The sequence below is a fragment of the Apus apus genome, chromosome 3 (assembly GCF_020740795.1).
Source record: "Apus apus isolate bApuApu2 chromosome 3, bApuApu2.pri.cur, whole genome shotgun sequence".
NCBI classification, from domain to species: Eukaryota; Metazoa; Chordata; class Aves; order Apodiformes; family Apodidae; genus Apus; species Apus apus.
The window spans coordinates 39,721,461-39,746,645 of NC_067284.1; the positions used below are offsets into that span (position 1 = coordinate 39,721,461).

Here is a 25,185-nt window from a genome sequence, read left to right on the forward strand (position 1 = left end):
TAGAGCTGAAGCACCATCCCCCACTTCAACCTACTGCTTGACTTCCAGTTAGGCAAGTTACTTGTCAATGTACACATCGCTGGAGACACCTGTCTCCTGTATCATCCTCAATCTTCTCATCTTTGCAGTAATAATAAAAATACGACTACCAAGTTTCCAGGTTCCTCAGTTTAATGATGCTTTCAATGAAAATAAAAGTTGTTCAGGTTTTTCAAAGCCAGTTAAAACCAGCCACTTCTGCTACCAGTTCTCTTGGCAGTCCACTCTCACCTGGCACTGGGATCCCGGGAGGGCAGCGAGGCAGGCCAGCAATGTCTCAGCAGCAACTCAAGAGATGCAGAGAATGTGCCTATTTAAAGACTACCCAATCCCACCTTTTCAGAGAGGCGTAGTAGGAAGGTTAAGAAATAGCTAGTGAGCTGGAAAACATAGGCATATATAGCATGGTTAATCATTATATACATGATCTAAGAACATAATACAAGCATAAACAACAGAGAGATCCAAATTAACTCTCTAGAAAAATAGCCAGGCACTCCCTAAGGAAACCTCTTTCCAAGGCAAGTTACCCTGAGACTTTGGACCTATTGGTTACAGAGACTCTGGAAAGAAACTGATTTATATCAAAAGGAAACTAATTTGTTCAGAAAAATAGCCTAATAAAGGGTGAAATGCAATAAAATAATTTCCTTCCATACTCCACCAAGTATTTTACAATACTTAATCACAAACTCCACTGTAAGTAATCTTAAAGAAATTGTTCTATGGAACTTAAACTAGCATTGACATTGACAGTGTTACTGATCTTTTCTTTTGTTGAGAGTTCACAAAACAAAGTCTCAAAGAATCCAGGTCAGCCTGATCTGCTTCAGTTTACAGTGAAAATAAAGCACAATGTCACAGGAAAAAAAACCAACCAGCAGAACCTTTAGCCTGGTAGCCTGCAGCAAAATGGAATTAAAATATTTCCATTTCAAGCTGTATATCACACAGCTTCTCTTTCCTCATAGCATTATGAGGCTACAACAGCTTGTAACAAACTTAGTGACTGACATTGACTACATCATTCCTGAGAGAAGTCGTCACAGTTACTGAGTTCATGGTTTAGCTTGTCAGGGTCAGAATTTGGAATGATAAAACTTAAAAGAATGCCTTTTAAATTTAAGCACAAGTTTACAGTAATTGGCCAAGTAATTTTTCATCCTGATGTGCATGCAGCATGCTCCTACCAGATTCCATTTACTTTACTACAAATGATAGATGAGGGAATACAGTTGTGATTGAATCCAAACACAGTACTGCACTTAATCTTTCGTTTTTTGTGTAAAACATATGATTGAAAATAGGCATTGGTTTGTAGAATCGTTGGACAATATTTCAAATTGTGCTTGTAAATGTTAAATAATTTCAAAAGGTAAAATACTACACATTGGTATCTTTTGCTCAGACTAAAGTGGAACCAGGCACTTAATTTTTTTGCATTTCATTAGTAGAGTGAACATAGTCTTTATGAGAAAGACCACTGTATAACTTCGTTTCCAGTGTCTTACAGTGTAAAGAAGTTTAACCTTTCTTGGTAAACCTCAGTTTAGGGAAAAAAAAAAAGTTATTAATTTAATCCTTAGCATAAAATGTTAACAATGAACAACTCAAGTAACCCTTCAATTAGTTTTTTATTATCTTACAAGGTCTAAGCACAAGGTAATTGCTTGCTGATGTTCATAAAGCTGTTTGTTACATTATTTTACAAGTCAGCAATTGTAGAACTTGCCAGTCTTTAACCTAGGGCTATTTGACTTCCCAGTATCTCCATGAACAGCACTATCTATCATTTTATCACTCTACAGTACATTTTTCTTCCATTCAGCTTGCAGAAAGCTGGTAATTATCAGTTCTGAGACAGGTCAAGATATTTAAATATTTCACAATACAGTTCTCGCCCTCCTGTCACCAGAAAAAACACTAAAACATTTTGGGTATTGTGAAATGTTAGGAATTCAGAAAGCAGAGATCTCTTACCATATCCCTCAACTAACCCCTCAAGCCCAAGCAGATGCTGTTCCTCTCCAGCCTTGTTCCCCCTCCCTAGGACCCACAGTCCCTTCACATGCAGTAGTTCCAACTAAGACCTAGTGCTTGGGGACTAAGAGTGCTGCCAACAGGAAACATCTTGTTTCCATCACCTTATTTTTCTTATAGCTTTCATAGAGAGGCTATATAGGTAAAAAGCACCTCAAATCTGGGCAGGAAGCTAAGGGAATAAAGCTATTTATCTGTTCATACCACTACCTATTTTGACATCACACAGGCTTAGAAGCACAACCACTGATCTCTTCCTCCCATGCTAGAGCAGAAGGCAAGACCCACAGTAGCCCTCTACTCTCCTAAAAGAACTTTGGCCACTGACGGTCCAGTTTTGATGTGGCTTAAGAAAAATAATTTGGGGTGGGGATTCTTTGTTCTACAGCACCCTTACAAAACAGCCCCCATGAAACAACGCTCTTCTGATACAAACTTCACCTGTCTTCTCTCACTTCCTATTTTCTTCCACCACAGTGGAACATACAGCAAGTTTTCCTTACAGGCTGTTGCTATGGCTTTTGTAAGTCTGAAGTGCAAGTCTGTGTGAATTCCTGTTACATCAGACTCTGAGTAAAGCCTAAGTCAACTCCCCAAGGGGCACCAGTCTATAGATTTTCTGTAAGACAAACAGCATGATGCAAAACAAGCAACTGAAAATGCCAAAGGAGTAAAACGTAGGGTGACAGATTTCAAGGTGACACTCTCCTCTTTGTGTGACCACTATTTATCCTGACTGAAATACATGACATTTGAAGGTTCTGGCAATGATAAGTTAGGAAAGACTAACTTACAGTCATCCTGTAACTCTCACACATGCTGCAATTTGTGTTTCAGATCCAGTTATCTTTATTGAGTTGTCTGGACTGATCCCTGTGAAACCAAAAGAGAAATCAGTCATTGAGCTTTATCATACATTGCCCTTGGAACAAGCACAGAAGGTTGCATGTGAGTAAACCATCCTGGAATGTCTGTGGTATCAAACACTACAGACAGCATTTTACAGCCAAATTTGATGCAAGCCTACCACCTTAAAAAAAAGGTATTATGTAATTTAAATAACTGAAAGTGTTCCTAGGAGTCCCAACTCTACACATATTAGGATCTCCTTGAATTAGAAGTGGCCCTAACAGGCCTAGCTTTCAGTTACTCCTCCTTGAACCTAGGACAGCCTTTAAGAATTCTGCGTTCATGATGAAACTGGCCAGAGTAGGCAAGGTAGATGTAATTTCAGAGAGCTTCTGAAGAGATTGTTCTTCCAAAGGCAATATCCTTTCAGTTAGTTTTATGCTGTTCCTGTACATCTGATTCAAGCACTGTTGTTTTTTTGATGGCTGAGTGATTAATTTTCCTTCTTTTCTCCACATGCCCTGCAGGAAAAGCAGATGACAGGGTCAGCACATCAGATATCTAATAGACAATGATTCAATAAAGACAGGCAGCATGTTATAAAATTAAGTTATTTTAACTGTTCCCCACAGTATATTTAAAATTAAGCTATGATAACTAAAACTCACTTCCATTCATGATCAATGACTTTTCTTATTGAGAGGAAAAAGGAAAATGCAGACCTACATTCATATTTACTACTAACCCTTCAAGATGGCTTGCTATGGAAATTGCACAAGAAGTGGCATGCATTTCTTGTCTGCGTATGTATAAGGAATACTGGGTTTAGGCTCTTCCAAATTATACAAGATCTTATATATTCATTAAAATGCTCAGTATCTCTTAAAAGACCATTTTCTTGTACTATAAGGAAAAGAGTTACAGACTTGGAAAAGCTGTATTTTAAACAAGCTAAGATAGCATGCCATTAGATGTAGTAATTTTCTTAAAAAACCTCTGTCTTAAAATGCTTGAAACCATAACACAGCCCCCCACCTTTAAAAAGGAGACAAAAAGAAAAATAATATCTGACTTGAAACCCATTTCTTAACATGCTAAGAACAAGTTCCAAATTCAGGCCAGATTATCTGATCTTCAGAGGTTTCTGCAAATGTAATGTTTTTATAAAGCTTTTGAAAATATGGTAGATTTGGGGAAAAAAAAAAAAGAAGGAAGTTTCATGGGCAGCATGCCTGGCAGAAAATTTTATAGACATTTTAGAGCAGTTTGCTGTGGCCATGTGTTGGTAATTGTGGAAAAAGAGTTCCTATGGTAAAAAAACAAACAAACAAACAAAAACACAAGCATATGTGCTCATTTGGTCATTGAAACTGAGCATGGTTTTACTCCAAAATGAAAAGGAAATATAACAAACTGCTAGTATAATTTTCTCAATATTTTGTTTCTTCAAGTAGCATTTAATAACATTGAAGTAATTAACATTATGACAATGAAGGGCTCATAATTCAAACTAAGCAAGGCATGAAAATATTTTATCCAACTTGAAGCTAGTTTACCAAGCACATACTACCATCAACGATTTAGTTATTCAAAGGCCTCCATTTCACGTTGTTACAAATTCCAAACATTACAATCTCCATAAAATATCTGTTCTGCCAGCTCAATTCCAGAGTATGGGAAAGCTTTTTTTCAAAGGACATCCCTTGCATTGGTTTATTCTTACCAAAAGCACAAAGCACAGTAGAAATCCTTCACAAAATACAAGTGAGCAACTTTAATCATACATTGGGACATATAAAATTAATGGTGCTCTTCTGGAGTTTTAAAATTAAGTTTATTTTCAATAATAAATTGTATTAGATTAGTCCGCTTCTTATAGCCATTCAGAGATATGATTTGAATGGATAGAAAAACACCTGTTCTGTGGTTGCAGAGTCTGTCATGTCATGTCTTCCCCCACACCAATGGCCATTTAACAACTCTCTTCAGCCTATTTAAACTGGAAAATGCTCAGACTAACAATAGAGCAAATCAATGCCTAATCCGCTGTTGTTCACTGCTTGCATCAGACTCCTATAAGGTTTTATAAAGGAAAATAAATATATTGATGTCCAAAAATATGACTGAAATTAGTAGCTTTCCTGTATTGTGAGAGATACTAGAGAAAGTAATGACTTGCTGTAGGATTCTATTTCCTTCCCAGTTTGGTTAAAACTACTGCTGTAGCAGCCACACACTGCAGTTCAGTGGACAACTGGTGACTGAAATGCTATCTATGCTGCAACTGCAATTGCAGCTGTCATCACCTTTGTTTAGTTAGTAAATGTAGTCAAGCTATTTTTGAATTTGCATCCATGTTTTTTCCTTGCTAGGCTGTATATTATTTCCCACACAAATAGGCCATTATGTTGAAAGCTTATATTAAAAAAAAAAAAAAAAGAAAAAAAGAAAAAAAGAAAAAGAAAAAAGACAAAGCCAGAACCAGTAGTCTTCTGTATTTTGCAGATCTAAGAACTGAATACAGATAGAGCATTTGGATTTACCAGTTCTGACAAATTAATAGAATCACAGAATGGTTTGGGTTGGAAAGGACCTTAAAGATCACCTGGTTCCAACACCCCTGCCATGGGCAGGGACACCTCCCACTAGATCAGGTCACAGAAGGCCCCATCCAACCTGGCCTTCAACACTTCCAGGGAGGTGACATCCACAGCTTCCCTGGGCAACCTGTTCCAGTGCCTCACTGCCCTCGCACTGAAGAATTTCTTTCTAATGTCTACCCTAAATCTTCCCTCTCTCAGATTAAAGCCATTACCCCTCGTCCTATCACTGCAAGCCCTTGTAAGAAGTCCCTCCCCAGCTTTCCTGTAGCCCCTTCAGGTACTGGAAGGCCGCTATGAGATCCCCCTCAAGTCTTCTCTTCTACAGGCTGAACAGCCCCAACTCTTATCAGCCTGTCTTCATAGGAGAGGTGCTCCAGCCCTGCAATCATCTTTGTGGCCCTCCTCTGGTATTCTAGTGTATGATTGTCTGTGGTTTCCACATGTTTGGTGCCTTATCCTGAAACTTTAATGTAGTCTCAGCAATGTATAACTTCCTCTTCTCCCCTTCTCTAGGTAGGAGCTACAGTCGTATTTCAAAGTAAGCTCCTTTAGGGACATTACAGATTAGTAATTAGTATTAATAATTATTAGTATTAATAATTAGTATTTCTTTCATTTCCCTACTCATCATTAATGTCTATCACTCGGTGCTGAGGAACAAGCTATGGTGCTCTGCCTTAGTGACAAGTACTATGAACCAGAATCTGTACTAAATTATTTTACCAAGTCAGTCACCCACACAAGGACCACTAGGACATTCCACTTGCAGGCTTACTAGTTGTATTACTAAAGAAGCCCCATAAGCATAATAATAATATTTCCCCCCTGAAGAAACAAACTTTCTTCATGTTACTGTTCAGAAACTGTTGCTCTGCAGTTATCTTCAACTAGGTGCTGCTACTTTAAAAACAGAGAACACTGCAAGCAATCTCAGGACATTAGAGGCTGTAGTTTGATAACATTTTCCCCTCCCTACCTCCCTCTACAATGCCATGTTATTCAGTCCTTTCCACTCCCTCCCTGCTGTGCTACCTCCTGCACTATGCTTCAATAAATATTCGATCAAGGCCAACTGGATTTCAAAAAAGTACACACAAAAAGATGATTCCTTAAACAGCTGGAGGGACAAAGGTTTTAACCTGTATTGGTTCTATAATCCAGTTCAGGTAATTAAGATGCAAAAGCAATTGCATAATCCTAACTGAAAGAATGGTCTAGCAGTCGAAGTGAAGAGCTTGGAAGCTTGAGTTAGGGCATATTATACCTTGAGATTCTCTCTTCCCAGCAAAGGATTTATGAAGAGGGACAAAGTGCAGTAAAAGCAAGACAATTCTGTTTTCAAATCCTTTGAATCATAGGATGAAGCATAGGTTAAACCATATTCCAAGTGCTTAGTATTTTCTTAATCAACATGGACAAGTGCCAAACCAAAATTTAAGTCAAGAAAAACAAAGTATTAGAAACAATATAGCCTTGAATTATAAGAAATGCAAATTCTCTTTATGTAAATAAACATCAGGCAGAAGAATAATATTTATTTTCTTTTCTTACTAAATGTTCTTGATTTTCACAGGTTCTATTCAGCTGTCCGAGTACCCAATCTGTACTCGATGGCTGGATGTATTCTGGAAAGAGAAGATAAACCGGGGTGTAAGATGTGTGTGATAACACAATGCATCATTTCAGCTGTGGAAAAAAGCATACTTTTAGTCCAGTATTCTTCAAGTTTTTTCCAACAGTGAAATTAAAGATAGGAATTAAAACCAAACACACAGCAATTCCACTAGTTTTAGAAAACACCTGAAGTTGCAGAAAACATTAGAGATACTTTCTATAGTATCCCCTTGCCCGGTCTTAAAATACCACCAGTGTGCTGTCTTACACTCACCTTCTTGCATGCCTCCCCTACCATTTCCAGGGAAGTTGCATCTGAGGCCAAAAGTAAGATAAATTTTCAGAGATTTATCCAATCCCATAAACTGTCTCCTTAGCAAGCCAGTTTTCAGCTTACCAGTTTCTCTCAGGTTTTAAAAATCTTGGTTTCATGAGATACTCTTTCCTAGTTAGTGAACTCGGAACATTTTTATTGCAGTTTGTTTTATTCTGACCCTGACTAAAGCAGATCTCAGACTCACTAACTTTACTATACATACTAGCTTCCTTTCACAGCCATTGAGCAGAGTACTCCAAATCCAGTTGCCTTAAAATAATCTTCAAAAACAGATGAATGTATTATGATTACTGCTGTAAAAACTGTATTTTTAAGGGCACAATTAAAATGCATTTCTATTGAAGCCTGTAGGAGATATTGTGGAAGAAAAATGAAAGCATTGTCTGTGTAATAGTTTTACTCCTTTTCTAAAGGCAAAACCAAAACACAAATGTACTTAAACATGTAGCCAGGGTGACTGTCAACAAAATAAATTTAAAAAAACCCAGTGTTTCTCTATGCCTAGAGACCTAAAACTACAAGCCTATTGGTATTTACTTTAAAATTTGCAAAAAGTTGCTGTTAGATTTGTGGAGCTTTGCTGGGAAAAGGAAAAATAAAAATATAACCTGACAACAGCAGTTTGTAACTAAGGCCAAATCAAGATGATGTAACTTCAAAAAATCACTCTCGTATTGTGTACGCAGTTGCCAGGTGACTGTGAAGCACAGAGCTCTCCTTCCAAAGTTTCAAAGGCAGGGGAATGCCACAAATTTGAAACACAGCTAGCACAGGGTGACTTTCTGTGAAGTCTTTTTTAATCCTCATTCTGAGGTGCTGTATTTTTACTTAACATCCACAGGACAGCACTACCAAAACCATTAGGTGTGTGACCAGTACTTCTTGCTTCTGACCCCTGGTAATCTGGTGAGCACAACTAACAACATTTTATAAGGCAAAGAGACATTCTCTGTGAGCAAGTAGGTCACATATTTGTTCCCTTTCCCTCATTATCAGGCTCTGAAAGTCCTGTAAGCCAAGCAGACAAACCAAACAGAGTTCTTCTTCCCCTCCCAACCAGCCTCAAGGTTCCTGGGCACCAAGCTGACTGCTCCTTTCCTTTGTGGCCCTGAAGTTCCCAAGCACATGCAGCCAGGTGCTGCTGATGACCCTGAGGGAAGCTAAGAGCACACAGAGCCCTCACTGTCTGTGAAATCAAGTCGTTTTAAGTCCTAAGTGGGAGACTTGGACCAGAGCTGCTGCTGGACAGGGAGACCTGTGACCCCCCTGGTGACCAGGGATGCCTCCACTGTCATCTGCCTCCTCCCAGCATTGAGGGAGTGACTCGTATTCTTTTATATGACTTTTAAGTTTAGACTATGACTGTTACATTGATACCGCAAACCATGTATTAATATCTGGATTGATCTGCAGAAGGTCCAGGTGATAAGAAATGTTAAGTGATATTGTATAACAAATGCTGTATTATGCTACTTATAAATTGTCCTACTCTGATTCTGCTTGTAGAAATCCTGTACCATTCTAATAATAAATCCTATGCTATACTAACAGTGATATTCTGTTAATAAAGCTTTAATTGTAACTACAGCTTAGTGCCCTCATCGTTCTGCCAAGCATCTGTAAAAGAACCTCTGTCCCCCAGTGTTGGGTGACACATGGGTGGACACATCAGGACTGAACACATTTTGCATGTACACTAAACAGTAGGGATATCCAAGTCTTAACGCACACCTTTCCAACTGGGCCAGCCACCTTCTTATTCTAAGGCTCAGGACAACTTCAGTCCAGTCACCTCCCCTGTAATGTATATGAGGCAAGTGCAGCACTTTCCCCCAAATACCAGACTTTCTGTTTCTGCAGAGAAAGTGAACAAAGTGTTCACTGTACAACCAACCTGAGAAGTTCCCATGAATACTATTTCTACTACTATCAAGCCCACAGTCATCTCAGTTCTCCTGGAAAATACTCATTTCACTGTCAGTGTAGACTAAAACAGGGGACCAAAAGACTCTCCTCTCTTCTCTTCCAAGATGCAGCAGCACTCCAGAATGGTTGCTGTCACCTCACTAATGCACCAGTCCACATCCTAACCCAAGCTGCCAAATCAGTTGTATTAACAGTTGAGCCTTCCAGATTAAGTGTTAGTTGTAAGGCTTCAGCTTCTGACTCATCCTCACTGACAGGACAGCTGGAGAGGTTGAGTCACCCTACTACATAAAGTATAGAATCAGTGGGATTTTAATCAGAGCCAAACCCTTTAAACACCCATTTGAGATAACACAAGACACTGCTGTACTTATTTACTAGCACAAGGTTTTGAAGAAAAGGCTGCATCATAGAGGAAATTAATATAAAGGGGAGTAGACAGATACAGTTTTATAAAAAGTTCAGTTAACCCACCAAATTTTGGATAGTGATGTGCCAGACATAACATGTTAATGCACAGGTATTTAAGACTTACTTTTCCAAGCATTCTACCAAAGATCCAAACCTGGATACAACGCTCATTTGAGTGTCAAACAATTCTGACTTAGTATCTGCCTCGCTGATCCAGATGAAGAAGCATCAGTTCTGCCTACTTCCTCTTTCTTGATGGAACCTAGGTTTGCAGCAGTGCTATGATGGTTTCTCCTCTTCCCTGAGCAACCATTGACGAGAATAATATGCCCATTTACTCGTACAAAGCTGTCCATACCAACTCAAACACAGCCCAGAATTCTTGCCTCAAAAACCTTTTCTATCCTGGAGAAAAGTGAACTGTGTAAGAAAATGCTGATATTAAATACAAAAGTATGACTACATACAAGACCGTGGGTGTATGCTGCTCTATTTAGATACTGATCTGGAACTGGTAAAGAATACAGAGATATTTCTATGAATCAACTGTTTACTCAATATATTTTTTAAAGTCATACATAGGCGTTGACAGACAACACAAATTAACTACAGTATTATTGAATTAAGCATGCCAAATACTGACAACAAAAGATTTTTTTTTCTTTTTATAACAAAGGATAAAATTGTTTGTTCCTGTATAAATGAGTCAAGGGCCAACTCTTAAACCCAAGGATTTAAACTGCAGATGGCAGAAGTCAGCGGCTGAAAGGGACTGTGTATTCCTGGCCAGATCTATTTACTATTTTATCTGTTCTAAAGAGAAAGCTTCCTAGGGAAAGCTGTCAGAGCCCTGGTAAAAATGGAAAGAACCATAATATCTACCCCTACCATCTGTTTTCCCTTTTTCCACTGTGAGATCACACGATCTGGGACTCTTGCTTTACGGCATTTTAAGTTCAAGGCTCTGCCAGAGCAAGCATTACTCCTAATGTACACTCTGAAAAATGCAACTTATGAACAATAGGCAACTAAGTTTGTTAGTATTTTCAGATCAACAAGCAGAGGTAAAGCAAGAAGAGGCAGCAACCTCTGCTGCTTTGCAAATACACAGTTTTATACCACAACATCAACAAAAGAGTTCTGTTTTGGACTAGGCTTATCCAATGAAAATCACCCACCTCTCAGAAAATATTACTTACTCCCTGAATTGCATCTAACCACCATGTGTCCTCTTTTAGGCTTCTTCATTTCACAAGGACTTGGAATTCTCAGATTCTTCCCAAGTCTGAGAAGGCTTGTTTCACACTGCCTGCTGTAATCTCAAATAGCCTCTTGATATTTCCTCGTCACAAAACAGTAGGCATTCTACAGGAGAAAATTTCAGATTTGTTCCCAAAGATGTTCTCAGCAAGTATGACAAATGTTGATTTTAATTAAAAGCTTCCAAATAAGATCTTAGTAAAAACCTGAGAAAACTTGATTTTGAGGTTGTGACAGAATTTGGACTGAATATGCTATAAAATTTTATGTTTGATTTTTATTGCTAATGACCTAACACATCAGTATTTTAGCATCATCATTCAAAGTACCCTAAAAACATTTATAGGCAGATGGACTGCAAGGAATGTGAACAAGGAAAGCCAGCTCATGCTGTAGGGAGGAACACATAGTTCTGGCATACTAAAAATAAAAAGAAAGCATTAACACACCATATGCTGTGCAACAGCAAACAGCCTTATTTAAAAGTGTTCCAGTAAAAGCTAACAATGGCAAAAGTTCAGACCTACTGAAAAAAAATAATAAAAAGGTGACTTAAGTCAGCCACATGCTTCACAGCATAAAAGAAGTATGAGCTTTATCTAACAATTTAGGTTTCTTTCATTTTACAAAAAAACTTAGGATTAGTTAAAGAATTTTCCTTCTTAATAAAGTTATTATATATACAGATGGGAGTTGAAATGCAAGTGATGAAGCAAATTTTGGTTTATACACTGACCATGACCACCTGTTCCTAATCAAATTACTTGTCTTGCACCTCAGTTGTAGCATCTTTCTATAGAGTAAGTTCTCTTTTAACCTCTATATTAGTACCACTATCCAGATCCATGTTCTCTCTCTCACTGTATGTAAAATTATGCTTGTAAGTAAAATTTGTTATCACAAACCCATGTAATTTCAACACCAGTAACCTTCATTTTCAGCACTTTTGGAAGCCACAGGCAACATGGATGCGAGAACACAGGTGCTATTTTTTCCATAACTTTAAACTGAAAAAAGCAACCAAAAACTTGATTATTTCTTAAAATGTGTCAGTTAATGATCTTGCAACTGGTGAGAAGCCTAAGGAGACTCTGGAGAGGAAAACCTTTAAAGCAATAGAAACATTTCAAACTGCCACAAAATAGACAAGGTCTATTGACTGTAGCAGGGATCTGGTTGAAAATCTTGTAATTCCATGACACCAGAGCCTTGTGCAAACCTTAATCAAATTTACACTGTGCTTATAAAATGGTGATAGCTTCACATAACCTGCAGCTGAGATCTGAAATCGGTTAGCTATACTCCAAATTCTGCATGACTGACAGCAAATTTCTCAATCTCAGCACTTTTTAAGTGCTCACTCATACTGTCAGTATAATCAGCTCCAATTACAGGAGTATACATATGGCAGTGACAAAATTTTCTTAAGTTTCTGATCTGTTCTCTGTCAAAAACCAAATGTCTTCCTGTGGACTCACCTGGTCTTCTGCTTTTTAGCAAAGTAGTTAAAACATGGAATTAAAACAGGACACCTTTGTTCAACAGATCTTTAACTACATCCCATCAGAAAACATGGAGGGAAATGCAACAGATTTAATCCGTATTAAAAAGATTCACTAAATAACCATTCTGTAATTAAGCCTGTGAGGTAACCACATAGCAAAAATATGTGAAGGATTTAAACACTCTTAAACATAATATAGAAAGGTACACTTAAAAAAAATAATATAAAAATGCATGGTTCAAGTTCATTAGATTTTACTTGACGGGTCTCAAGTATTACTGAACTGTCTGAAAGAACTATGGTTATTGAAAGCAGCAAATAATGACTTCACCACGTCTTTGTTTTGTTCCAGAAGACATACTTCATTAGCATCTCAGATGGAAGTTTCAAAGTCCACACTGTATGTTCATTCTGGTATACCCACATGCTGAATACTACTCAAATTCCCTTTTAAAAACATAACTAGAACATTTGTTTTTCATGCGGCAGAGGAGTTGCGCTAAGAATTGGCACTTACGTTCTCATCAGAAAAGGAGCTGAAACAAAAATAACATTCTCACCTCAGACCAACACGGAACCCAAGCTGTTATTCTGAAGCCTTTGCTTTGTACGTGGCAGAACTCCATTCACATTCAACAGCAAAACCTAAAATACATGTGTCTCTCATTTGGAGCAACTGTTGGACAACAACAGCTTACATTCACTGAACATTTCCCCTCACCACTGCCTGGTTCTGCTGTAATTCCACTTCCAACACAAACAGAAAACCCAAACAAACAAAAAACCTCAAGAGTCACTTTTCAACCCATAAGCTGCCAAATGAAAGGGAATACCCTGAGAACCAGTAGATGTATGAGGAAGAAGTCTCCATAGACACAGAAAGAGGGTCCCTTTTCTCATCCTTGTTCCCATCAATATAAGGCACTGCTCCCAGCCCCTTGGTTTCTGAATAGAGCTTTTAGAATCTCCATTTTTTTTTCTGAACTTTATTAATGAGTAGGCAAGAAAGGAAAGGCTGACGGCACACTTATTCCTCTTCTCCCACATTCAAATATATGGAATGCCTACCAGCCTTTCTCAACATATACTCCTACCCCAGATCATACTTGTCCTTTCTCATTCTACTTTACCCACTTTTTTAGTTCAAAACCAGCTAACACAAACCAACTACGACCACAAGCTAGAACATGCTGAATTAGCTGCCATGAGCCAGAACCCCTTCAGACACAACTGAAGGCAAACAGGAAACAAGGAAGAAGGGTATCAGTTCAACTTGCTTAAAGCAAAGCTGTCCCCTCACTGTTACACAGAGACCAACAATGCTAAACTGCAAGATCAGTCCTCTTCTTTGTTTAGCTAGACCTAAGATTTCTGGTACAGTTTTTGCCCTTAAAATTAAATGCACTACTTTTACTTTTCAGCCATCCATTTCTATGTCTGAGATGTGTCTACTCCAACTTTTCATTGAGACCACCAATTCCAACTTCTTTTCTGCTTCCTGTCCCAACTGAATTTCCAAACTCTGAAAAAAAAAAAAAAAAAGGCAACTTAGTGTATGTAAAAAACCTTTGCTCTGTATCAAGCTGTCATTTAAAAATATATATGCATAAAAAATATGTATTCAGTGTAAAACAAAATAAAATTAAAAATTATATGGTCCTATTTAATTTTAATACACATAGAAGTACCCAAGTTAAGCTTGGCTTATTCAAAGAATGCAAGGAGGAGACTTCTATGGGCACAGAGAAATAAGAATACTTAATGACAGCACTGAATAACCTCCAAGATGTCCTTCCTTCAACATTGCTAAAGGGACAACAGAGTGGATGCTTTTCCAGCCGTTTGCTTGCTCAAAGTGTAGATATGATGTATATGCAGGCTTTAAACTTCAGTCACTGATAACACAGACTTGTTGATCAACATAAACAAGGATCAAGAACGGTTTCCTAACACTGTATTTTCAAATTCAGAAAAGTGATACATTAAATTTATCAGTATTCCTTTCAAGAGAAAAGTGAATTTTCCATGACATTTTGATCATAACCATTACCTTTAAATCAATCACTTTTTTTCCTCTTAGTTGTTTATTGTTTTTATGGGAACCTTTGTAGGCAAACTATCAATCTCATTATCCAAACAGCTTGAGCAGCAACACCTTAATATGTGTCATAGAAAAGTAATCCTCTAATGACTAGAGTTGTGATGCCACCAAATTACTTTTCTATTCTTTTGGCAAGGCACATTATTTCTTTATTGTCCCTCAAAACCCTCTCACCTCTGAGGGTTTCAAAATGCATTTCAATCAATACTTTAGTTGTACTATGAATTCTCAATAACTAAAGCTTTTCAAACTAACCCAGAACACAGATGTCGCACTTAAAAATACAGTAGGGAACTGACCAATCCCAGGTAACAATCCCAAGAATATAAAAATAAGACATTTTCATATAAATACATTCTAGCCTTGCTTGCTAAACTACAGCCTCATACAACTGGTGTGTAAAGATTAAACTCAAGTTACACAACATGCTTTCTCAGTACTTCAGATAAAGCATTAAGTAGCATAGTAATACTTAACAAAATACGTATTTCAGGAAATAAATATTTTCCAAATTAGTCTAATTAAAAAAGCTAAGTCCTCACTTTCCACATACCGAGACTACTGTGCTAAGAGTCTAAATGTGACTACTAAAATATTTGCCTAGCACTTGAAAGTTCTTTGTCTCAAGACTGAACAAATACCATTTCAATGCTGCAAAATGCTAAGTTGAATGCTTAAAAATAAATATATTCTTGAGACCAGCAATTTAGAATGACGATTCATACCAGTTATTCTCACCTCTGTGCCCAGCAATATGGAGTTGATCCTCCTGGAAACCATGCTTAGGCACATGGAAAATAAGGAGACAATTTGTTACAGCCAACATAGCTTCGCTAAGGGCAAATCCTGCCTGACATATTTGGTGGCCTTCTGTAACACGGTTACAGCACTAGTGGATAAGGAAAGAGACTGATATAATCTACCTGAACTTGTGCAAAGCATTTGACAGTGTCCTGCACAACACCCTTGTCTCTAAAATGGAGGGATACGCACTTGATGGATGTACCACTTGATACATAAGGAACTGGCTGGATGGTCACACTCAAAGAGTTGTGGTCAATTTTCAATGTCCAAGTAGAGATCAGGGATGACTCGTGTTCCTCAGGGGTCAGTACTGGGACCGGTGCTGTTTAAAATCTTTGTTGGCAACATGGATGGTGGGATCAAGTGCACCCTCAGCAAGTCTGCTGATGACACCTTGCTGTGTGGTGTGCTGGAGGGAAGGGATGCCATCCAGAGGGATCCTGAGAGGTATGAGTGGTGGGCCCATAGCAACCTAATGAAGTTCAAAAAGGCCAAGAGCCAGTTCCTGCACATGGGTCAGGGTAATCCCAAGCACAATCACAGGCTGGGTGGAGAATAGATTACGAGCAGCCCTGAGGACAAGGACTTGGGGATGTTGGCTGATGAAAAGCAATGTGCACTTTTAGCTCAGAAAGCCAACTGTGCCCTGGGCTGCATTGAAAGAAGCGTGACCAGCAGGTCAAGGGAGGTGATTCTTCCCCTCTACTTTGCTCTTGTGAGACCCCACCAGGACTATTGTGTCCAGTTCTGAGGCCCCAACACAAGGAGGACATGGAACTCTTCAATGGAGTCCAGAGGAAGGTCACAAAGATGATCAGAGGGCTGGAGCACCTCTTCTATGAAGACAGGCTGACAAAGTTGGGGTTTTTCATCCTGTAGATGAGAAGGCTCCAGGGAGACCTTATAGCGGCCTTCCAGTACCTGAATGGGGCCTGCAGGAAAGTTGGGGAGTTACTTTTGACAAAGACTTGAAGTGATAGGATGAAAAGGAATGGTTTCAAGCTAAAGGAGGGTAGATTCAGATTAGATATTAGGATTTAATTATTTACTCTGAGGGTTGTCAGAGATTGGAACAGGTTGCCTACAGAGGTGGTAGATGCCCTCTCCCTGGAAGTGTTCATGGCCAGGTTGGACAGGGCTTTGAGCAACCTGATCTAGCAGGAGGTGTCCCTGCCCATGGCAGTGGGTTTGACACCTTAAGATCCCTTCCAACCCAAACCATTCTATGATTCTATGATACGCAGATAGTAATAATTACTGTAATATAAGGCATAATTTCAGAATGCTATAAAGAATATGCATTTTTTCAATCAGATATTTCACCCTGAAAAATACTTATCAGAACACATTAGAAGTGACACAGTTAAGTGGTAGATTTTTTTTGTTTGTTTTGGTTTTTTTGTTTGTTTGTTTTTTAAATGTAAGAAACCCTAAAACATTACCACTACCAAAAAAACTGCACGGGTATTATGAAGAATGGGACAAGAGCAGTGAGTTCCCAAAAGTTACTCCATGCTTTTCAGTTGTATACATTCCTTACTACTTTAATATAAAATTATTTACACCTCACATTGATAATAAGAAAAACAAACACACTGTAAAAGCTCTGTTATCTGCATCAGTGTTTTTCTAAGACCAAAAAATTATGATTGTTATTGCCAAGCTAAAAAAATTGCAAGAGTTAAAGCTCAGGGAAAAATGAAAAATCTCTAACGGAATCCTTTCTCTACACCCTTAGGAAGTGCAGAGTAGTATAGACTCTATACTAATTAACTACTATGTTCATTGTCATATCTATCCATAAACTACAAATTCAAGTGTAGACTGAGTGTAGGTCCAGCCATTACAGAGCAAATACGTGCTGAACACCACCAGTTACTCTGGAGAAGACCTGTGAAATTCCTGGGGTTTGTGGTAGAACAGGTACTGGATAAGAAAACAGGGGGGGGAAAAATAAAGGAACATAAGAAATTTTATGGGAGACTTTTTACCATTGGTTTCTCTTAGTGCTTTTCTGGCACGCTTAAGAGTCTGACAAGAAGACTATAATGCAACATTCAAGGGTGGTGCATGAACTGGAGAACAGATCCTTGCCACTCAATAGTTATATACAAAAATAATCCCTCCTCCGTCAGCCTACCTCTAGATGTTCATTTACGATCAAGAAAAGCAACAGGTCAGATTTATTGTTTGAAACCACAGTACAAAAACTCAGAACCATGATGTAGCATTACTTATATTACATTTCTCTTTCCTAAGATTAAGAATGCTCCAACTTCCAAAACAAAAAATACGTTTAAGACTTGTGAAGTGAAAGAAGCATCTGTGTCCTGACATCCAGTGAAGGTATGGATAATCTACTGGTAACTGACCAACATTAAATTAATGTGTCATCTTTAAGAGCCACAGTAAAAGCCTGTAGTATTTGGAGAAAGCTACCACTAGAGGGATATCAAATATTTCCCCACTCTTCTGTTAATTACTAAAAGTATAATAATTTTTAAAAGCACATTAAAATCTGGCTTTGGATAACCATTGGAAGACTTGCGAAGGGTTTGTATGTTTTGCCAGAAAAGTAAATGCATGCAGTTTATGAAAGTATATACATGTTGGGGCACTACTGCTGTATTTTCTGCTATTTAAAAAAGAAGTTGTTTTCTAAGTACTTACTAGGTCACAGTTAAAAAAAAAATCTACTTACATACTGGAAAGCCATCAGCTATTACATTGACAGCACAAAACTTTTTATTGCTAATGGCACAGATATACTACAGGGTGTGCTAACAGTGTAATAGCCATCACAGCAAACACCCATGGCAAAGGAGCCTTGCTGGCTCCATCTCCTTGGTCACTGTAGCTGCCTAGACAGATAGGTCATATTGAACTACTTAGATACACACACATACTTGTTTATGGGAAGAGGAAAGGCATTAATATTCCACCTGAAATACCTCAGGGTAATGAGGTATAAGTAAGGAATTCTGAATAGTAGAAATATAAATCACTGATAGGTATTTTTATTTTTTTAAACTAAACTATGTCTGAGAAGTCTGAACAGCTGGCAATTACACGAGGACACCATTATACTCAGTGTCAGAGGTAGATAAATAGGACATAATCACATGATTTTAAACTACATGAAGTCTTATGTTTTAGCATCACTCAGTAGCTATGGTTACTCACAGAGTTGGTGATGCCTCATTTGTTTTTGTTTAAGATCAGTAACTTCCTTCCAAAGGGCTTTTCTCTCCCCTGAAAATTCAAGGGAAATATTTCAGTAGATCTTAGAAAAGCACAACATTGATAGAAAGGGAGGGGAAACTGGAATTTGGAATTTGGTAAGTAACACTAGCCTCCTCAAAACAATTATGGAAATCTTCCTTCATCACGAATTAAAACCTATGTACATGAAAATAGAGAAGATCTAAGAAGATAACACAGGGCAAAGAGATAATTACAACTTAACACCTTATTGAACTGCTTGAGTTTAATTCTTATCTCAAGCAGGAAATACAACCTGCACAAAGTAGCCATCATGACCAAGTTTCTAACATCCTTCACTTAATAACTGAAAGGCAACAAAAATGTCATCCCATGAAGCACTGTATCACTTATGAATACAATTAAGTTGTAAAGCAAACAAACATGACATAGTAATAAATTAAATGTGCTTATACTTGAAGCATTATTTCATTTAATCTTTAGGTTCCCAGAATTATAAACCTGGGTCTCATTTGTTAAAAACATGCACCGAAGTGAAAGATAAAAATAAAAAGATGCCAGAAACACTGCAAAGCAAAATTTTATTTCCATTTAGATAAATTCATTTTGTTTCATAATTTACTTAAAAGATCACATTGATTAAAGAGGACTTTGTCACATCTTGAATATAAAAACCCTAGACCTGGAAAGAAAGTGTATGTGGCAGACAAAAAGAGAGGGGCACTGCAAATAGTACACAGAAGAGCACACTGGTCAGCCTCAGTACTGGCTGCCATGCTGTTGCATCCTTAGGTCAGCAAAGCTGCAAGTTAGGCAATGTTTCTATGGAGAGGTAATACCTTTTATTAGACTAAGTAACGTAGCTGAAAAAAAGACCTCATGTGCACCTGGGCACATAAGCCCTTTGAGGTCACTGTGTGACCAAAAGCTTGCCTGGCACCCTGTCCCATTATAAACCAGTCTAATAAAAGATAATTACCTCCCTCCACAAGCCTCATCTGATATATATCATTATACCACACGCAGCCTCTGCAAAGAGATGATTATGAAAAATCAGGATACTAGTTTAGCAAGAATCATGTACCATCACAATAAATAATCTCTCGAGACTGTTACAGTACCCCATCAAAATGTTGTGAGCAGATAAAACCTATGCCAAACAGAAAGTCCTGATATATAGGTAGGTAGTACATTTGGGGAACTCCCTTGATTAAGGGAGCAGCAGCCTACTTGCTTATTTTAAGTCTGTAAAGCAATGCTGTGGAAAAACAGCAGGAGGAAATTCAATCCCTAGCCTAGGAACAGGGGAGAACTTAATTATCACAGTGGTATTTATTAAGAGGAATTCCTGTATTTCAGGAGCTGTTTCTCTTAGAAAAAAGAAGCAACATGGGAAAGAAAGTCAGCCAACAATCCGTGCTGCACAGATGAAAACAGGCAGTCCTTCACTTGGAGGAGCTGATATTATTCAAGTCCAAGCCAGTCACCTTGACAGCCTCCTGAATTTGCTTTAAAGGTCAGCTCCTGAAGGAATTACTCAAAAGCCCTGAAAAGGTCTTAGAGAGGTACCAGTCTTCAGCTGGCTCCTTGGGTTTCACTGCCACACGTTCTTGCAGAAAAGCCTCAAGCTGCACAGGAACACATTAGGCAATTTTAGTTTCCCAATTTACTTTCACAATACATGATTTAAACCTCTGCTTAAGAAATGCATTCTCATAATAAAATTGCACATCAGACTGAGAGTAACTGAGTAACTCTCCAACAAGCATAAGGCACTCCAGGCACTCTACATTTCAGCCACCTTCAGGCATCTAAACATATGATGTCTAAGCTATAGACTGCAAATTCAGGAAGCCACACACATCCAAGAGGAAATTTATCCCACACTAGAATGTGGTGACTTAAAAGAGTTCTAATTTTCAAACTAGATTTCCTCATTTTAGCAGATAGCTTATTTCTTCAGTGGCCTACTCTGCTGGATAGTTGCCTAGCTGCATTTTACAGGAGATAACCTGTGGCACTCTTCCAACTAGACACTAACGTACTAGATACAAAACCAAAATTATTATTAATTTGGCAAGTACTGGGATCCTACAGGCATCATTTGGGATTGTGGTTCAACATTGTTAAAAAAATGACAATGCTCTACATAACACAGATGCAGTGCCACACCTCCCAAAATGCAGTATGTAGCAGGCTGTTGGCTACCACATTTCATTAACAGATCAGTTCAATCCCATTAAGCAAGCCCCTGTAGTACAGTTTCATGATGGAATAGTTGTCCACAAGCAAGACAAAAACTGGAATTACTGTTTCCCAAGAGTATCCAAATAAAAGATTCTGACTTTTGAGGATGGTGGTACAGAAAAAAACCAAAAATCCTTCCATCTATAACAAAAAAGAACACACATTATCAGAAGCTAGACACATACCACCTTTAAAAGGATTTGACATACTGTTTTGATGACTGAAGCATGGAATCCATCACAACCTGTTTTCCTTGAACCTGATAACCAACTTCTGAGACCTTGCTGATCTCCTCTGGATCATGCTTACCAATTTCTATAAAGGTGAAGCTCCACAGAACAAACAAAACAGAACACTGAATAAAAGCAGTCAGAAAGAGACAAAATGACTGCTTAAGAAGTTATTTTATTTAGCATCTCCCTCATGTTCTCAAAAGGTTAGTGTATATCATACTAGTACTTCTTGCTTCTGACCCCTGGTAATCTGGTGAGCACAACACCATTTTATAGGGCAAAGAGACATTTTCTGTGACCAAGCAGGTCACATATTTGTTCCCCTTCCCTCATTATCAGGCTCTGAAAGTCCTGTGAGCCAAGCAGACAAACCAAACAGAGTTCTTCTTCCCCTCCCAACCAGCCTCAAGGTTCCTGGGCACCAAGCTGACTGCTCCTTTCCTTTGTGGCCCTGAAGTTCCCAAGGACATGCAGCCAGGTGCTGCTGATGACCCTGAGGGAAGCTAAGAGCACATAGAGCCCTCACTGTCTGTGAAATCAAGCCGTTTTAAGTCCTAAGTGGGAGACTTGGACCAGAGCTGCTGCTGGACAGGGAGACCTGTGACCCCCCTGGTGACCAGGGATGCCTCCACTGTCATCTGCCTCCTCCCAGCATTGAGGGAGTGACTCATATTCTTTTATATTACTTTTGAGATTAGATTATGACTGTTACATTGATACAGCAAACCATGTATTAATATCTGGATTGATCTGCAGAAGGTCCAGGTGATAAGAAATGTTAAGTGATATTGTATAACAAATGCTGTATTATGCTACTTAGGGCTGCCATCATTCTGCCAAGGATCCCTAAAAGAACCTGTCTGTTCCTCAGTGTTGGGTGACAGAATAAGAAAAGGAAAATGAGGTTGAAGAACCAGAACAAGCAAACTTGCACACTTCTAACAGTCACATGAACAGAAACGGGATATTTCAATTCCAAAATGAGAGTGCTGTTTCTACAGCTCTTTAGACACACGTTAGATATGCAAGAATTGCCAGCATCTCCGAATCATACACAGTTGTGCTTTCTGAGACAGTACAACTTGTGCCTTTGAGTCTCTTCACATTTTTAACTAAAGATAATGGATTAGGATGCTAATCATTAAAAGCTTTATTGTACCACAGTGCAAATACTGAGGACTACAGAAGCTGTAGTCATACTGTCTGCAACCAGAGCAACTTAACAGTAGCAGTACTAACTGGTGCTCTCCAGCAGTATTTGATAGAGGCCCATCATACCTTAGAAGGTGAACAAGACTAAACAGGAGTTCAAGACTAGAATCCATTCATATCTGTGATTTGCGAGAAACCCTAAGACTAAGGAGAAGTTCAGTATTTAAAACCAATGAACAAACTTAGGATATTATTACTTGGAAACATAAATTGAAGTTACTTACTTTCCTTTTTATCTTTGGCAACAACTTTTCCTATCCTTTTTTGAAAAAGGGATGTTTTGCTTGCCAGAATTATATTGTTCTTGCTTAGCAAAGCCCAAATCATATTGCATAACTTTATGAAAGCCATTTAAAATGAAAAAAACCCCACAAAGTTTGATTTATGTGTCATTTTCTGCATCCAAATAAAAAGGCAAAAAAAACCAGCTCAGACTTGAATTAGCAAGGACAACAGTATGTTCAGCTGTGAAAACTGGACATGGATGTGACCAAAGTCCTTATGAAAAACCAAACAGACTGAAGTTTTTGCCCAAAATGGGTCTGGGAGGTGGGGAGCGAGGGGGAGGGAGTGAAAGAAATCTCCCCTTTGGAATCTGAAGGCCCCTTACAAACACAAGTCTAAATGATAATGGAGGTTTCAAGCTTGGACAAAATTCTAGAGCAAAAAACCCCAAACACTCCCCCCCACACCCCAAACCCACAAAAGTATGACCCCATAAAACCTCTGGGCTATATTCTCAGCTATGGTAAGTAGATAGTGCCTAGGTGCTCAGTTCAAATAAACTGCACTACATATCTTGATACCCATTGGGAAACTACTATAAACACAAAGTCTATAATACATAAAAGCTCTTCAGTGTAAGATTAAATAATTCAATCCTTGAAAGAGAAAAAAAAAATCTGTCCTCTCTCCCATCTTCCATGTATGTTAGCCTTTACCTAGCTGCTCCTTCTCCTTCTCCCTGTTACTCTGAGTTGTTTTTTCCTATGTAAAGATTAAACTCATACAAGCTTAAATTTGGGATTTTGGAATTTGTAAAAGCCTGTCCTCATACCCCTAAAACCACACTGGATTGTCTTAGCTGCACTTCTGTCAGATTTGCTGTACTTGGATTTTCTCTGCTTGATTGTCGTGTCCAACACAGAATGATTAGAAGCAAAGGTTGGTTTAATCTTTATATCCTCAAAGCTCAGTACTTAAAGCATACATATGATTGGTTTGAAAAGTATTTTCTTGGTCTTAAGGCTTCTTGAGTTGTAAACCTGTCATTCAGATGATTGTTCCTCCTTTTCTTCTGCAGAAAACTCCAACTTACAGCACACCATATCTACAATCTAATTTATTAATTCATTATAGGTCACTTGAAGCTGATTAGATCAGTCTTATCAAATATCTGAATTTATTTTTATCTTGGGTATTAAGGTGTTCCCCTTTCAAAAGACTGTAACTTCATCATTTTATGATTGTTCACCAGATTTCCCTTCCACTTTAACAAGGAGAAACTAGTGAGGAAAACTAGAGTGAAATATAGAAGCATCACATACATAAACTGCAAGTTAATCCAGCAGAAAACTGTTTTGCTAACTTTTTTATAGATGCATTCCAAGAAATGATTCTACTTTCTTTTTGCACAAATTGTCTGCGTTCCAAATATTGTGACAAGTTTCATAGATATTTTTAATTATCCGAAGGCAGAAACAAAAGTGTTGGCCCTCAGGTGGTTTTTTTGCACTTGACTTCTTCTGTCCTTAATTCTTACATTCATTTTAGGTTAACATGAAGAATTATTTTATCTGCTATACTTGGTAATTCAGTGGCAGCCATCAGAATGGGCTGTAAGAACTTGTAAGACAGCCTGCCTCAGAAAAAGACTGTCTTCTTTACATATTAATGAAATTAACTTCTTTTACTTCTCTTTCAAGAGCAAAACAAATTCGAAAAGATAATATACATCTTTCCCAAGCTGGTTTTGTGAGCCTCAATCAGAATCACTAGGTCCTTGCTAGCAACACTTAGCTACTCCCCGTGATGCCCTAAAGTGTTAATCATCTTGAGACACAGGAACATACAGAATCCGTAGCATTGCATTATAATACCTGTTATAGTACTGCATATAAGACAGGCGTTATTAAATACTCTTGCACAGCCTGTCCTTCAAAAACGGGCTCTTTCTTGATTTGGGAAGGCACGTCTTAGTTTTAACCCGCAGCCAATCCCCACAGAAAGCCGGGAAGGAAAGGCCAAGCCCTGCTACACGCCCACCCAGACCCCCGTGAAACTCCATCGGTTGGACCGACATCTCCAGGCGCCCCGGGGGCCGCTCTCGTGCCAGCAGCGAGCAGCCCAGACGCGAGCCGGGGGCACGACCCCTGCGCTGCCGAGGCGGGGGCCTCAGAGCAGCGGCCCGGGGGGCCCAGCCGAGCGCAGCCGCCACCCAACCGCCCCCCCCGGCCTGGCAGCCCCCGCCTCACGGGGGGCTGCGACACCCCCCGCGGGCAGGAACAGCAGCTCCACCCGGGCAGGGCACGGACGCCGAAGCCCCGGCTCTCCCCCACCCCCCGCGGCCGGGCTCGGCCGAGCCCCCCTCCCCTCAGGGCGGGGGGAAAAGGCGCCGCCGCCGCTCGGCGAGCGAAGAGGGGGGCAGAGCCCGGGCTCCCGGAGGCCGAGCCCTGCGCCCCAGCCCAGGCACTGACCCCGTCGGCTCGCGAAGTTCCCGGCAGCTTCCAGAGCCCGCTGCGGAGCTGGGAACCGCCGCCTCCCCGCCCCGCGCCCGCGGCCCG

At 39.2% G+C, this 25,185-nt stretch overlaps 1 long non-coding RNA gene across 4 annotated transcripts; it reads right to left on the minus strand.

Moving 5' to 3' along the window:
• Positions 1–153: 153 nt before the first annotated feature.
• Positions 154–25,185, minus strand: LOC127382402 (uncharacterized). 4 transcript variants are annotated; one of them, XR_007888945.1, is made up of 6 exons: positions 25,099–25,185; positions 13,998–14,105; positions 13,144–13,228; positions 7,083–7,156; positions 2,874–3,449; positions 154–419 (listed from the first exon to the last, which is right to left on the minus strand). It is a non-coding gene; the product is annotated as an uncharacterized LOC127382402 (long non-coding RNA). The 4 variants fall into 4 exon arrangements; XR_007888942.1 differs by lacking the exon at positions 154–419 and adding an exon at positions 11,019–11,184 and having other exon boundaries at positions 3,120–3,449; XR_007888943.1 differs by lacking the exon at positions 154–419 and adding an exon at positions 10,998–11,184 and having other exon boundaries at positions 3,120–3,449.